At 42.4% G+C, this 13,230-nt stretch overlaps 1 pseudogene across 1 annotated transcript in view; it reads right to left on the bottom strand.

Annotated features, from left to right (window-relative positions):
* Nucleotides 1-415: 415 nt before the first annotated feature.
* Nucleotides 416-13,230, bottom strand: part of LOC308418340 (heterogeneous nuclear ribonucleoprotein K-like) — a 48,320-nt pseudogene continuing 35,505 nt past the window's right edge. Inside the window, exons 2-3 of the transcript in view lie at nt 988-1,603; nt 416-876 (exon numbers count right to left, since the gene is read on the bottom strand). The product of the transcript in view is annotated as a heterogeneous nuclear ribonucleoprotein K-like (transcript). The remainder of the gene's footprint in view (nt 877-987; nt 1,604-13,230) is intronic.

Raw genomic sequence — 13,230 nt, 5'->3', positions numbered from 1 at the left:
AAATTTATTTTAAAAATCATAAAACATTTCTTACAAAGCAGCATTGCATTCTGCACATGGCTCTGAACAAAAGCCAGGGACATGTGGACTTTTACTTTCCTCCCCCTCCCACCCCCCAGTGTTACGGTAACCACAGAGCACGGTGCTCACAATAACTGCACAGGAGAAAATTTTAAACCACCAACAATGAACAAAAAATAAAAGTCGCTCACTCTGCTGCTGTTTTGAAATTTCAGTGTTGGTTTTCAAAAGCCCCCACCCCTGTTTGTAAGGAACTAAAACCTTACATCTGGTGATCAGCAAAGATTTCACTACAGCTCAAATTAAGAACACCTATGAAGCAGGGGAATGCTGGCTCTTTAAACAGAAGCAGATATAAAAAGAGATGCAGGACTCCTTGAGCTCCTCTCTAGCCTTAGAAAAACTTTCCAGAAAACTGCTTCTCACTGTTCTGCAGAAAACACTGTGCTCCGTCTCTGGTCCTGTGTTTCTGTGATGGTAATGATCCGATCTTCAGATCCTTCTAAGGTTTTATCTGTTTCAATTGATGCTCAGACTCATGACAAATCTGTTTAATCCGCCAACCACCTTTGCCAATAACAGATCCAGCCAAATCCTTAGGAATAGTTACTTGTGTAGTGATAATAGGTCCGCCAAGATCACCATATGAGCCACAACCCCCTGCATAAGAGTAATCCTATCCAGAATCACCCTGTGGTTCATAAGTCGTTTGCCATTCCTATGGGCACCAAGTGTCAATTGCAGAGTCTCAAGTTTCATCAACACTGAATCCAACCATACCATCCTAGCCGTCTCCAGGCCTTTCTCTTCTGTCGGAAGCCATTAGCTCTCCCGCTCTGGGTGGTGGTGGAGGCCCTCAACCAGAAGGTGGAGGTCCTTGACCAGAAGGTGGAGGCCCTCGACCAGAAGGTGGAGGTCCTCGACCAGAAGGTGGAGGTCCTCGACCAGAAGGTGGAGGCCCTCGACCAGAAGGTGGAGGTACTCGACCAGAAGGTGGAGGTCCTCGACCAGAAGGTGGAGGAGGTCCTCCATGAGGGCTCATATCATAATCCCTTCTAGAAGGAGGCATGGGATGCCCACCTGGACCATTCTGTCAAAACCACCTCTTCCCCGCATGGGGAATGCCACAGGCCGTCCTCAGCGGTCATCAGACATCATCGTGAAACCGCCATAATCCTAAGCTTCATCATAAAAGTTGGTATCAGAAGGTTGTGCACGTCCTTTGATGGGAGACTCAGATATAAGGTCAAGGATGATCTTGATGCGTTCTACAACCCTATCGGGTTTTCCCCCAATGAGAGAGAACAACTCTGTGAGGAGAGTGAGGGCAGCGCTCTTGGAAAAGCTTGAGTGTTGTCTGAGCGTTTTCTTGAAGTTCTTTGATTTTAGCACCTTTAACACCAAAGTCCTCCTGCCAGACTTTGATGAATCAACAGTCTCAACTCACACTCAAAGTGACTTCCTTTATAATGCTGGTAATTTAAGCATTCCACAGCATCGGATTTGAGCGGCCGCTAGCTGGTTGCAGTGGGTGGCAACTGCAGGCCCTCTTTCCTCTGGATGATTTTCCTCAGAATTTCTCCTCCTCAGCTTCTCTGCTGCACAGACATTGCCATCTCGCTAGCCTCCCACTCAATTGCGGCCTATCGGTGGATCCGTTTAATTCAAGAAAAATGGAGATCGAACAACCAGAAGAAACCTTCCCCAACACCAAACCCAACGGTGAATTTGGTAAACGCCCTGCAGAAGATATGGAAGAGGAGCAAGCCTTTAAAAGATCTGTGCATCCTGGTGAGATGGTTGAATTTCGCATTTTGCTTCAGAGCAAGAAAGCTGGGGCAGTGGTTGGATAAGGCAATATTAACGTTCTGCATACAGACTACAGTGCCAATGTTCAGTCCCAGACAGCAGTGGTCCCTGGTGCATACTGAGTATTAAGGCCGATATTGAGACAGTTGGAGAAATAAATAAATCTTTTCAAAAAACACTGTTGCATAAGCATAATCTAGACTACATCCTGTACTAGTGTATAATAGGTATATATTATTATAATAATATTGTATATCACATTATGTAATATATTAATATTGTATGTAATGATGGTTACATTATTATATTGGTTAGGAAAGTCCAGAGAAAAGCTCAAAGAGAGACCCATGTGATTAGTAATTCTGGGTCAGATAAAATATAAGTACATATTTTCTTTCTAATAAAGATATAGATTTTATGATGTCCTATGCAAATGAGGAGTTATTCGAATCCAAAGGAAAATTAAACTCTATCCGACGGATGAATGAATCTATTGTGGCCCCGAGGTCCAGGCATAAATACAGAGCCATTAGTAAAGATACTGACAGACTTGGTGAGAGGCAGGTGCTCACCACAGATACAAAGCAGGTCAAAGCAGTCAGCAGTGCCAGAAAAGGCTTCTCAGGTGACATAGGGCTCTGTGTGTTTAGCAGAATATGTTTTCCCTTGGGGCATAGGGCCTTAACTTGGCCCCAGGCGTGCAGACTTGTCCTCTGATGACAAGACCCATATCTCCCTTTGCCTCTCAGGTATAGATTCATTATCTTTGTGGTGTCTTCTACTGTTTCCGTGCCCTAAACCCATTGGTTATGGTGGCCCGAGGCCACAGGAGCTGGACAGGAATCCATAATGCCTCAGTGGATCCATCTGCAAGGATAGATAGGCATCCACACATCTCCTCCAAATCTCTCTCAACCAAGCAGGCTTCCAAGTCTTAAACCACACAGGAATGTCTAAAGGTAAACTCTTAAATGTGTTGCCTTTGTTGGGATCCAGGAGTTGCCCCACAAACCACATGTACACTGATCTCAGTCAGACAGGGATAGCTTATTGAGCATGAGCATTTGCCCCAGGATTGATTGATCAGGGCCATAGATCAGACACGGGGTTGACTATGACCCCAAGACAGAATTCTACAAAGCATTTTAAGCCTGAAATCCACAAACATCTGTGCCAAATTATTCTGCCAATCAGGAATTAGGGATAGGGAACTTTAGGAACATGTCTTTGCTGTACATTTATCGTGTTCCCATTGGTTGGTTTATTCAACTGTGGAAGGGTGACTTGGCTTACCCAGCATTCATGTCCCAACTTGTCAACCAGGATGTCAGTTACCCATGTACAAGTCTCCTTCACCAAGTAGGATGTCAGGTCCCAGGGCAGTCTCGGGTTCAAGCTTATCACGGCTAACTACAGGAAGCGGTTCTAACTGACTCTTACTGTGATTGGTTCTCAAGGACAAAGCATAGAATATAACAGAATATGCGCTCAACCAGGGCATGAGCAAGGTTTTTCGTAACATTAGTAACAGCATAAAATGGCTGACTAGACAAGCAACACTTACCCAGGCCTTGAGGCAATTTCTTTTTTTAATTAAGAGTAAATAAGGAATGTTCAAGAATATCTTTTGGTATGCACCACCCTTTATTTTTTAAGTAATTGTTATTTTAATAGTCTGTCTCTTTTAATTATGCCCTGACCTCGAGAGTTGTAAGGAATATCTGCAACATGATTAATATTCCATTTTTTTTTTGCAGAGGTTTTAAAGTTTTGCTGCTGTAGGTTGACCCGTAGACGGTTCCCATAGACATGAACACTCGCATGACAGCAGAAGTTTGTGTAAGAGAACAGGCACAGATGTTACTGTTCTGGGATTTAAATCCTCTAATTGTGTGCATTCATTTACAGTGAGGGCTGTTTACTTTAACCTCCTACAGTCCCAGTGACAGGCAACCTCCTACACCAACAGTTGGAGCAGCTTTTCAGCTTTTTAGCATCGATAACCACAGCTGCCCTTGACATTTCTCCTGAGTGGGTCTGTCCTGACTTTCCTCCTGCGCAGGTTTGTCCTGCTTCTATTCTTTAGAAACAGAGGCACTAGAAACATTTCAATTGCGTTTTAACAGGATTTAAATAATTAAAAAGTTATTTCGAAAGCAAGGGCACTCGTCTGAAGGAGCACAATAACCCTTTATCCCTTTCTTGCCTCCTCCTTTGACTTCTGCATGTGAGCTCTCTTGTCTCATCCGTTCTGACTCTGTCCATTAGACTCCATCCTTGAAGCATCTTTAAATGCTTTTTTCCATGATACCCTTTCTATATCCACAACCCTTTGCAACATTCGCTTTCTCTTGTTAGGTCAGTTTTTATTCTTAGTACATCTCTCCTTCCTGTGCCAACTTACCCGTGAGGTCAGTTAATGCTGAGCCTCAGTCTTCCTTCAGGATGAAGGTGTGCAAACTTGGGTTCCAGAGCTGTCCATAACAACTGGAAGACACCGATTCTTCCTCAGTCCACCCAATAAACTGTCATCTAAATTTAAATAAATAGCAGAGTCAGTAAAAACATTCACTGGATCCTGAAAGTGTGTGTGTGTGTGTGTGTGTGTGTGTGTGTGTGTGTGTGGTCAGATCAGTTGAAATTCAATTGCTTTGCCAACATCTATCTTTGAACAGCATAGATTTCTAATGTTGCTAATTTTGCAGTTTCTAAGTCCCGACATTTCAGCCAACTTTAGAAAGTCTATAACACTTCCTGTCTCTCTCTGAGGCCCGATTAACCCTTTGCAATCTTCACTAGCACTATCAAAAGTTAATTGTTTTAATAATAACTTCAAACCTTTTTCCCCTTTTACTTGCTTTACAATAGCATCTTTGGCTCTCCCTATGAAATCAGCATATGGCTCAGAAGACCTTGCATAATTCTCTGTGTGTGTGTATGTGTGTGTGTGTGTGTGTGTGTGTGTGTGTGTGTGTGTGTGAGAGAGAGAGAGAGAGAGAGAGAGAGAGAGAATTGAAGACAGAGAGAGACAGAGACAGACCGACAGACAGAGGCATACACAAGGATAATTTCTTTTTATTCTTACAAACATAGTTGCATGTTTAAAATAAATCATGGCACATACTCCAGCATTCTGAGGACCTGTACTAAGTTGATGTTCAGTTTATCATCTGACCCACAACATTGCTAAAACTGGAAATTCTTCAGCTGATTCACAGCAGCTTAAGTGTTGGAGGGAATGAAGGAGTTAGCAATGGAAGAACACGGTGAGTACGCTGGCTCCTCAGCCCCTCCTCCAAGAAGGGCCCATTTGGTGCCTGATACTTGCTGGTAGAGCTTTCCTATTAGTTGCTATTGTCACTTCCTTTGCATTTATCCATGAAATGGTACCTTGCCCAAAGCTACAAAAGTATAGCCTCTTATTAAGAAAAAAACAAACAAAAAGCAAAGGGAGAGAAAGAAGAGACAGAAGAAAAAAAATCCCAGCAAATATATTCAATTTCCTTCAAAAAAAATCTATTTATTTTATGTATACAGGAGTTTTTTCTGCCTGCACATGGGAACAGAGTGTGAGATTGCATTATAGATGGTTGGAAGCCACTATAAGGTTGCTAGGGATTGAACTGAGGATCTCTGGGAGAGTATCCAGTGTTCTTAACTGCTGAGCCATCTCTCCAGCCCCCCTTGAATACCTCTTTTAAACTCTATTTTGTTTTTTAAAAAGAAAGGAAGGTTCTCATAAGTGCCCCAGGGGCGCACGTGTTCTCCTGACTGTGGAGGTGGAGCAAAAGCAACACTGGCTCCTTCCTCCTACCTGCTAGAGGATGCGTTCAGGACACGGTGCCTGTACCACACAGAAACCCTGAATCACAGCACAGGAGGCCAGCTCCATCAGGTAAGAAATTCACATGGTAAGGAAGCGAGGCTTTGAGTGGAATTTTGGGAAGAACACAGTGTGTGCAGGGAGAGGACATACCCAAACAATTAGCCCCAAAGCTGAAGCCAAACTAGGCCAGGTAATATTGGTCGGATGTCTGAGATGGTCTTGTTGGCTCACAGGCCCAGGGCTGAAGTCAGCTCACAGCTAATGAGCACAGGTCGGGGAACTTTAAGGGATTTGAGGATAGAGTCCATAGTTGCTTTCTTTTGTCACATCCTTTCTTAGGTTTATAGAGGGTTCGTTCTTCTAGCCTGTTAATGAAGCTATGGTCACTTTCCCTTTTACCTCAAATTCTAAGCCTGCTCATATCAGGAAAGATACCCCACTAGATCTTAGAGTCAGTGAAGGCACCCCACTACATGCAGTCAGACACTGCAGTGCCATGTGTTAGTTAAAATTCCTTACATATATCAATTCATGCGACCACCAGGGAGGTCATATGAAGTAGACGCACTTCCTCTCTCCTGCCCCGGGGCCTGCCTTGGTACTCACTAAATGCTGATGATTCCTAGAGATCCGGGATTTTCCATGTTACCAACAACTTTCCACAGTGTTTGGCTTGATGTATAGGCAAAAGTCTACTTTCTTTTCTGGCCTGGCTATTACAGTTTAGTAGACACAACCTATTTCCTCTTTCCTTCCAAGGGGAACATATTTCACAGCATCTAGGTGACCTGGTTAGGACACTGCAACTGAAGAGAGGTAGGTGGCATTACAAGGACCCTGAGCCAAGGCAAACCTTCCAGCCCAGCAGCTCTGATGCGTCTCCAACACAGGGCACAGCTCTGTTTAGTGCACCCAGCCCTCCAAGTAACTTGTCACTGCCTGGCTCATATAAGAGTGTACTGTGTGTGAGCGTGTGCGTGCATAAGACCAAATTTCCTTCCTCTTTATATTCCAGTCCAAATGGCTCCAGGAACATAATTTAAGAGGACTGTATGCGAAAACAGTTCCAAGTTGCTTTTCTGTCACACCTTTCTATGTAGAAACTCTTTTGGATTACCCCCCCCCCCAAAAAAAAAAGAAAATCACCAGAGGAAAATACTATTTTTATTTTATATACAAAAATAGGTTATTACTTTTCAACTCTGAAGTACTGAATTGTTGTGAATTGATTATAAGACTCCTGTAAGTAATATTAGTGAACCTTGCTCTGGAAATATGCATGGGAGAATTGAGTTAACAGCTGGGCTGTAGTACTTCATGATAAAATCTATGCCTCATTAGTTAGGAATGACTGTATGTCCACCATACACTCGGATATTTGGATAATTGGTTCCCAGTTGGTAGTGCTCCTAGGGGAGCTTAGGAGGTGTGGGCTTGCTGGAGGAAGCGCTCCATTGGAGCTGGCTTAGAGCTTTCGAAGCCTTTTGCTATTCCCTGTGAAGCACACAGCACCGCACAAAGATTCTCGAATCACTGAGAAGTCATAGAAGAGAGAAAGTCACTATAAGGGCAGAGGAGATGCAGTGACACGGAGGGAGGGGTCTTCTCAGAGAGAGTGACTACAGAGTTGCTTCAGACAGAGAAGGATGAGGAGGTGCTGTGGTCAGAACTGGTACCATGTGTAGGGAAAGAACTGTTCTGAGAGTTGGCCGTGTGGCAGAGTTGTAGACTCTGGTTGTGTAGGAATCGAGAGGGTTAAGAATCTAAGTGAAATACAGAAGGCAGACCATCATTACTGTATTCTCTGATAAAGAATCTAGACTCTTCTGGACATGGTGGCTCATGCCTTTGACACCAGAACTCAAGAGGCAGAGACAGGTGAATCTCTATGAATTCCTGTTCAGTCAGGTCTACACAGTGAGTTCCAAACCAGCCAAGTCTACCCAGTGAAGTGAGCTCCAGGCCATCTGGGCTTCCTGATATCAGTTTTGAAGAGTTATGTGCATGAATGGGAAGATAGGAACAGGGTAGAGTGTTGGGTGGGAACAAGTGGTGTTTGGATTCTAACAGAGATAGTCACAACAGAAGCAACGCCAAAGAACAGAACACTGCTTTTCTCCTTCAACTTGAATGTAGTCTTTTTTTCAATGAAGGACGCAGCTTATCGAGACTTATTTTTAATTCCAAAACTCAAATTCATTCTCTAAAAATGGGGAACTTGTGGCTTTCCTTGGTTCTAACTATAAAATGATTCCTATTGCTTCTTCGTATTTTCATCTTCTGTCTCGTAGACGGGAACTGTCAGGACAAACAGCTGTTCTGTGGGGTTGGTTCGTAGTTAATCTCTCTACCCTGAAGCAGTGCAACAAGGAAATGCCTTTCTGTATGAACCGGCTTATTCTGTCAGAGGAGAAGACACGGCCAAAGTGAAAGTTCTGGAACATTTCAGACACTTGCATTCTCACCTGATTGTCTCAACCACTTGCACACTTCTAGTCAGCTCGAAGTGGATGGAGCTCTGTACTATTAGCAGCTAGGGGCCTGCTCCCCTGTCCCTGAACCACAGGGAACCACCACCCCGCACTCTGTGCCCCTGAATTATGTCAGTCCAGAGAGCTCAGAGCCATGGAATCATGGGACATTCATCCTTTGGAAGTGACTTGCTTCATTTCCCTACATGTCAGAAAACCAAAGTCCTTTCCTCCAGTGTGGTCTTTCTGCTTTCTGACCCCACGCAGGAGCAACAGCTCTTAGGCGCTAACCAGGCATACAAGCACCTGCCAAACTTCCTACCCAGCTCTTGAAGGCCACGCCCCTGTCCAAAACCCTGAAGTGAGCTTTACCTCCTTCTATAGATGAGGATGAAAAAGGAGAGGTTTTGGTAATTAAAAAGGTTTGTGCAATTTAAATAGGCTCCAAGCAGCAAAGCGCTTTCTCCTGTGGTGTTTGTGATGGCAGCTCTCTAGTGCAGAAGCAGCGGGTGGTGATGGAAAAGCCTGCCTTGGCAGAAAGGGAGAGATGGGTTTAGCAGTTTGAAGAGCCGCAAAAAGCATTTCTAAATTAGCGCATAAATCAGTCAACTTTTATTTTAATTAACCTAGCCAAAAAACACTTGTATTAAAAATAAAACTCCTTGCTGGGGTTCAGGACAAACTGTAAATCATTCGCTAATTTAAAGTTATATAATATGCACACAAGAGATGCAGAGATGATACATATACTGTGGACATTCATAAGTCAATGGACAAGTCCTGAGCTCTGTCCAGATGCAGAAAACATTAGTGCAATTCAAGCAGGAGCTCTCTGACTTCTCCCTCCTTTCTCTAGTCCACAGCCACCAGTTTTGACTTCGAAACATGTTGATTAGCTTTGCCACAGTAAACAGGTGGGCTGGCTGGTGCTTTCCTGTTTGTCTTCTTTTGTTTGCTGTCAAATTTCGTTTGCTATCTGTTTCTGAGATAAATTCAGATTAAAAAAAATTTTAGAGGTTTTGTCCCCTTTGTCATCCTCATATAGTACTCCATTGTGTAAATATACTAATGTTTAATCTTAATTATTTTTAAAGATTTCACATATATATAATATTTTATATATATACATATATGTGTGTATGCATATATACATATATGTGTGTATGCATATATACATATATGTGTGTGTATATATACATATATGTATGTGTGTATATATACATATATATGTGTACGTGTGTGCATGTGTATATATATATGTGTGTGTGTGTGTGTGTGTGTGTGTGTGTGGTGTTGCAGAGGAATTTTAATCCAGCAACATGGTTACTCTGGCAAAGGATTACGCCCAGAGACCTTCTAGGTCTGAGTGATCTGGCTGGAATGCAGATACGTATTACAAACCTTTAATCTCACTGACTGGAGACAAGCCCGAGTGCACATCTTTCCAGCTCACTTTCTGTTAATCGTGCATACTTAAGTCATTGCCAGTCTGAGCCATTCCTGACAGACCAGCTAGGAACATCCCGTTCTATAAAGCTCAGGGGCATACTTTTCTGTTAGGTATGTGTCCAGGAGAATTTATTAATTCCATTTACTTACGTTCAGCTTCGGGAAGTGATAATATCGATTTCCCAGATGACCGTACTAATTAGGCCCCTGTTTACAGTAATGAATGTGGCCATTTTCCCCCAACTCTGTCAGTGGTCGGTGCTTTCTGCTTCCTCATTTCAGTCCTGCTGCAATGGAAGACTTCCATGCGACTGGTGAACACCCTCAGTTGCTTTGTTTTGTTTTGTTCCGAGGTGCCTATGACAGATGCATAAGTAATTAGGTGTATTCATGGTGTGTGCATGGGGCCACAAGTCCTCTGTTAAAGGTAATGAATTATTGTTGCCACTCCGGGGGTTGGCTTTTTACTTATAACAGTGCATTTTGGTGAATGTGAGTTTTAAATGTTAAAATAACCACACCCTTACTTTGTATGCGTGGCCAGCACTCTTGGGGTCATTTTTTTTTTTCTCCAAAAGCTTGTTGTTTGCTTTGTATTTAGAGCAGAAGCCACCATGATTTGGTGTAAATTTCAACAAAGGGGGTTGCGATATTTACGTGTGTGTAGACGGTGTTGCCTAGTATTATTTATTGAAAAGGTGTTCCCTCTTCACTTTGCATTACCCATGATTCTTGGCCAGGCTGACTGATGTATGGCAATGGTCTGTTCACTATCTGTGCACATTCCCTGTGCTCCTCTGGGACTGGTTTAGCCAGCTCATACCAGAATTGCAGTTCACGAAGGTTGTGCTCCCCCCATGCATTTTAGTTATTTTTCATTTGTTGTGGTGATGTTTATCCCTTGGTGAGGGTAGATATTACATTTGTTTTTCTATTCATTAATGTTGCTTACATGTAGAAGTCTAACTGGGGTTTTCGAATTGGCCTCATGGTCAAAAAGACTATAGACTCCGCCAGTTTCACTCCATCCTCAGCTCAGTGAATGAAAGTTTTATGTCACAGGATAATAATGTAACATGCCAATGTCATATGAGCTGTACTGCTTGAGGCCTTTGTACTTTCTTCTGTATTTTTCTTTCATGTCATTCTCTATATTTAAAATGAAGTGTTTCTGCAGATATGAAAAGGTTCCTGTACCAGCACTTTAGGATTTTTAAGGCACAAAACTGCCATTCCCAAGGAATTTGATTTCTGCATTTGAAAAGCTCTGCCTTGCCTTTCAGGCTGTCCAGGGCTGTGTTCCAGGCAATGGTGAACACCCTGAGCTTCTAGCTCTCAATCCCAATTTCTAAGACGCATTTCCAATATTTTGTCATATGACATGTTGATATATGACTTTTTTAGATTTGGGGGGGGGGTGTGTTCTTTTGTTTATACAGAGCAAGGACTTTCTATCTGTGTCTTTCTTAGATGCTTTGGGGTGACTCTGTGACTGCAGTCAGTGTGCTTCCTGCATATTTAAGGTTGATAGGATTCTCTCTTTGCTCTCAATTTAATATATTGATTACCAACACTGAGCAAATTTTCAGTTCTTGCCCGAGCTCAGTGAGTTTGAGAACTGTGCTCTTTTGCATACTCATTGCTATGAACTGTCCTAGCATGTCTGCATGTAAGCTCTTGGAAGACTGATCATTTTTCTTTCCTGTAAAATCTTGTCATATAATAGAATCAAGCTGGTGCTGATGACAGAAAATGGAATCAAAAAGTGTTTGTGTACTTCAGCTCCCTGGAAATGTTTATGGGAACAAAGGTTGCTTCCTTCTTATGTATTTAGTATTATCCACCGATGAACCATCTGAGCAAGCATGGAAGTGCTTTAGAAGACAAGGATGCACTCAATTTAATAACCATGTAGCTATGTAGGTCTTCCCTTTATTGCATAGAGCTCTGCTAAGAATTTGCATTTTTTTCCAAATGTACTAATGTAAAGTTAAGTATTTTTATCTTACTATTGTCCCTGTAATGTCTATGTAATTTTCTTTGGTGATTTGCTTCTCATTCCTGATATTAATTAAATCTTTCTCCCCTTTTAATAATATTACACAGATTTTTGCATAATTTTCGTGAACACATAATGTTTACCTATTTTTAAAAAGATTTGTAGTGAGAATTTTGGTCTCTTAACCAAAAAACAGTTATGTTAAATGAATACATTTTGGTTTTAATTCCCAGTGTTCAGATTGTCCACAGCAGCTAAATATGATTTGTCTCATGCTCTAGAAGGGTTGTGATTCTGCTAGCTGAAGATAGTTTATGTTTGAAATTCTGGAGACTCTTGAGAAGGGTATAAAAATGCAGAGACAGCTGTTCCTACTGCTGCTCCTCACTGAAGTTGTTCTGCTTTGTCAAGTGGTCCTAAGCAAAGAGACAAGAAGAAATTGAGTATCCTAACCATGAAGATTAGACTTGACCCAAGGAACTCAATGCCCCTAATCAGCAGGAAGTAGTCTAAAGAGGTCTATGCCCCCTTTCCCTTCTAAACTTTTCTCTTGCCTACCTAATATTAGGGGATTAGAAATGATTGGGGTGGTAGGTTAAAAAAAAAAAAAACAATAAAGTAGCCAGAAAGCATAGTAAAAAAGACTTTAATTTTTATTTTTGCATGCAGGTATTTTGCTTGCATATATGTCTATGGTTGCCTGCAGAGGTCAGAAGAGTATGAGGAATCTTCTGGAACTGGAGTTACAGACTGTTGTGAGTCATAGTGTGGGTGCTGAGAACTGAACTCCATTCTCCTGCAAAAGCAGCCAGTGCTTAGCTACTGAGCCATCTCTCCAGCCCTGGGCTTATCCGACTTGCTGTTGTCTCATTCTTTCCTTTGTTCTACATTCTTGTATCCAGTCCTCTGTTCTTGGGTTACACGGGTGGGCGTCCATCTTTCCTCTTCCCTACTACGTGGCTGAGCAACAAGCATCCCTTGCAGTCACCGTTGCTCTCCCAAGGTTTGGTTTGCCACTGATTTCAATCATTGAGCATTTATGTCACTGCTGTGAGTTGTTATTTATGACTCTCAACTTCTAAGAACCTGGCAATTTTCTCACATCCTGCTGTCAATACGAGATTGAAAAGGCAGTCAATATTGTACTTCTTAAGGGTTGTAGGTAATTTTTTTTGTTGGGGACACGAAGGTTGTTGTGCTCACCGATCACTAGGAAAAACAGGAATGTCAAACACTCAGGGGCCTCTCCTCAAAGGAGGAATTAGCTGTTTTCTGCCAAAAGCCTGAAAGTGGATTTTGTTAACAACTTGATGACCTTTGGCTATGGCAGACCTCACTAGAGTCCCCAAGAATGAACACCCCAGACCCTCCCTCCCTAGACCTTTATTTTTAGCTTGTGGTTAATAGAAACCATCCTTAGATGAGATATCACATGTACCTCATAGCCTGCTGACATCCACACTATCTTAGTCAGAGACCACACAAGATCCTAGGTCCTTTAGCTAGAACTCACCTGCATGGCCACATGCACTCTGCAAAAGAGTTCCTATGTATTCACCTTAAGCTTTATTGTGCACCTGGGATGGTTGGAAATAATTGTTACCTGAAAACTTTTTATCAGATTGTAGTGTGTTTTGAATTTGCTGACAATGAAC

Source organism: Micromys minutus (assembly GCF_963924665.1).
Source record: "Micromys minutus genome assembly, chromosome: 3".
NCBI classification, from domain to species: domain Eukaryota; kingdom Metazoa; phylum Chordata; class Mammalia; order Rodentia; family Muridae; genus Micromys; species Micromys minutus.
The sequence above is the reverse complement of the archived record's forward strand: the minus strand, read 5'-3'. Positions and strand labels throughout refer to the sequence as shown.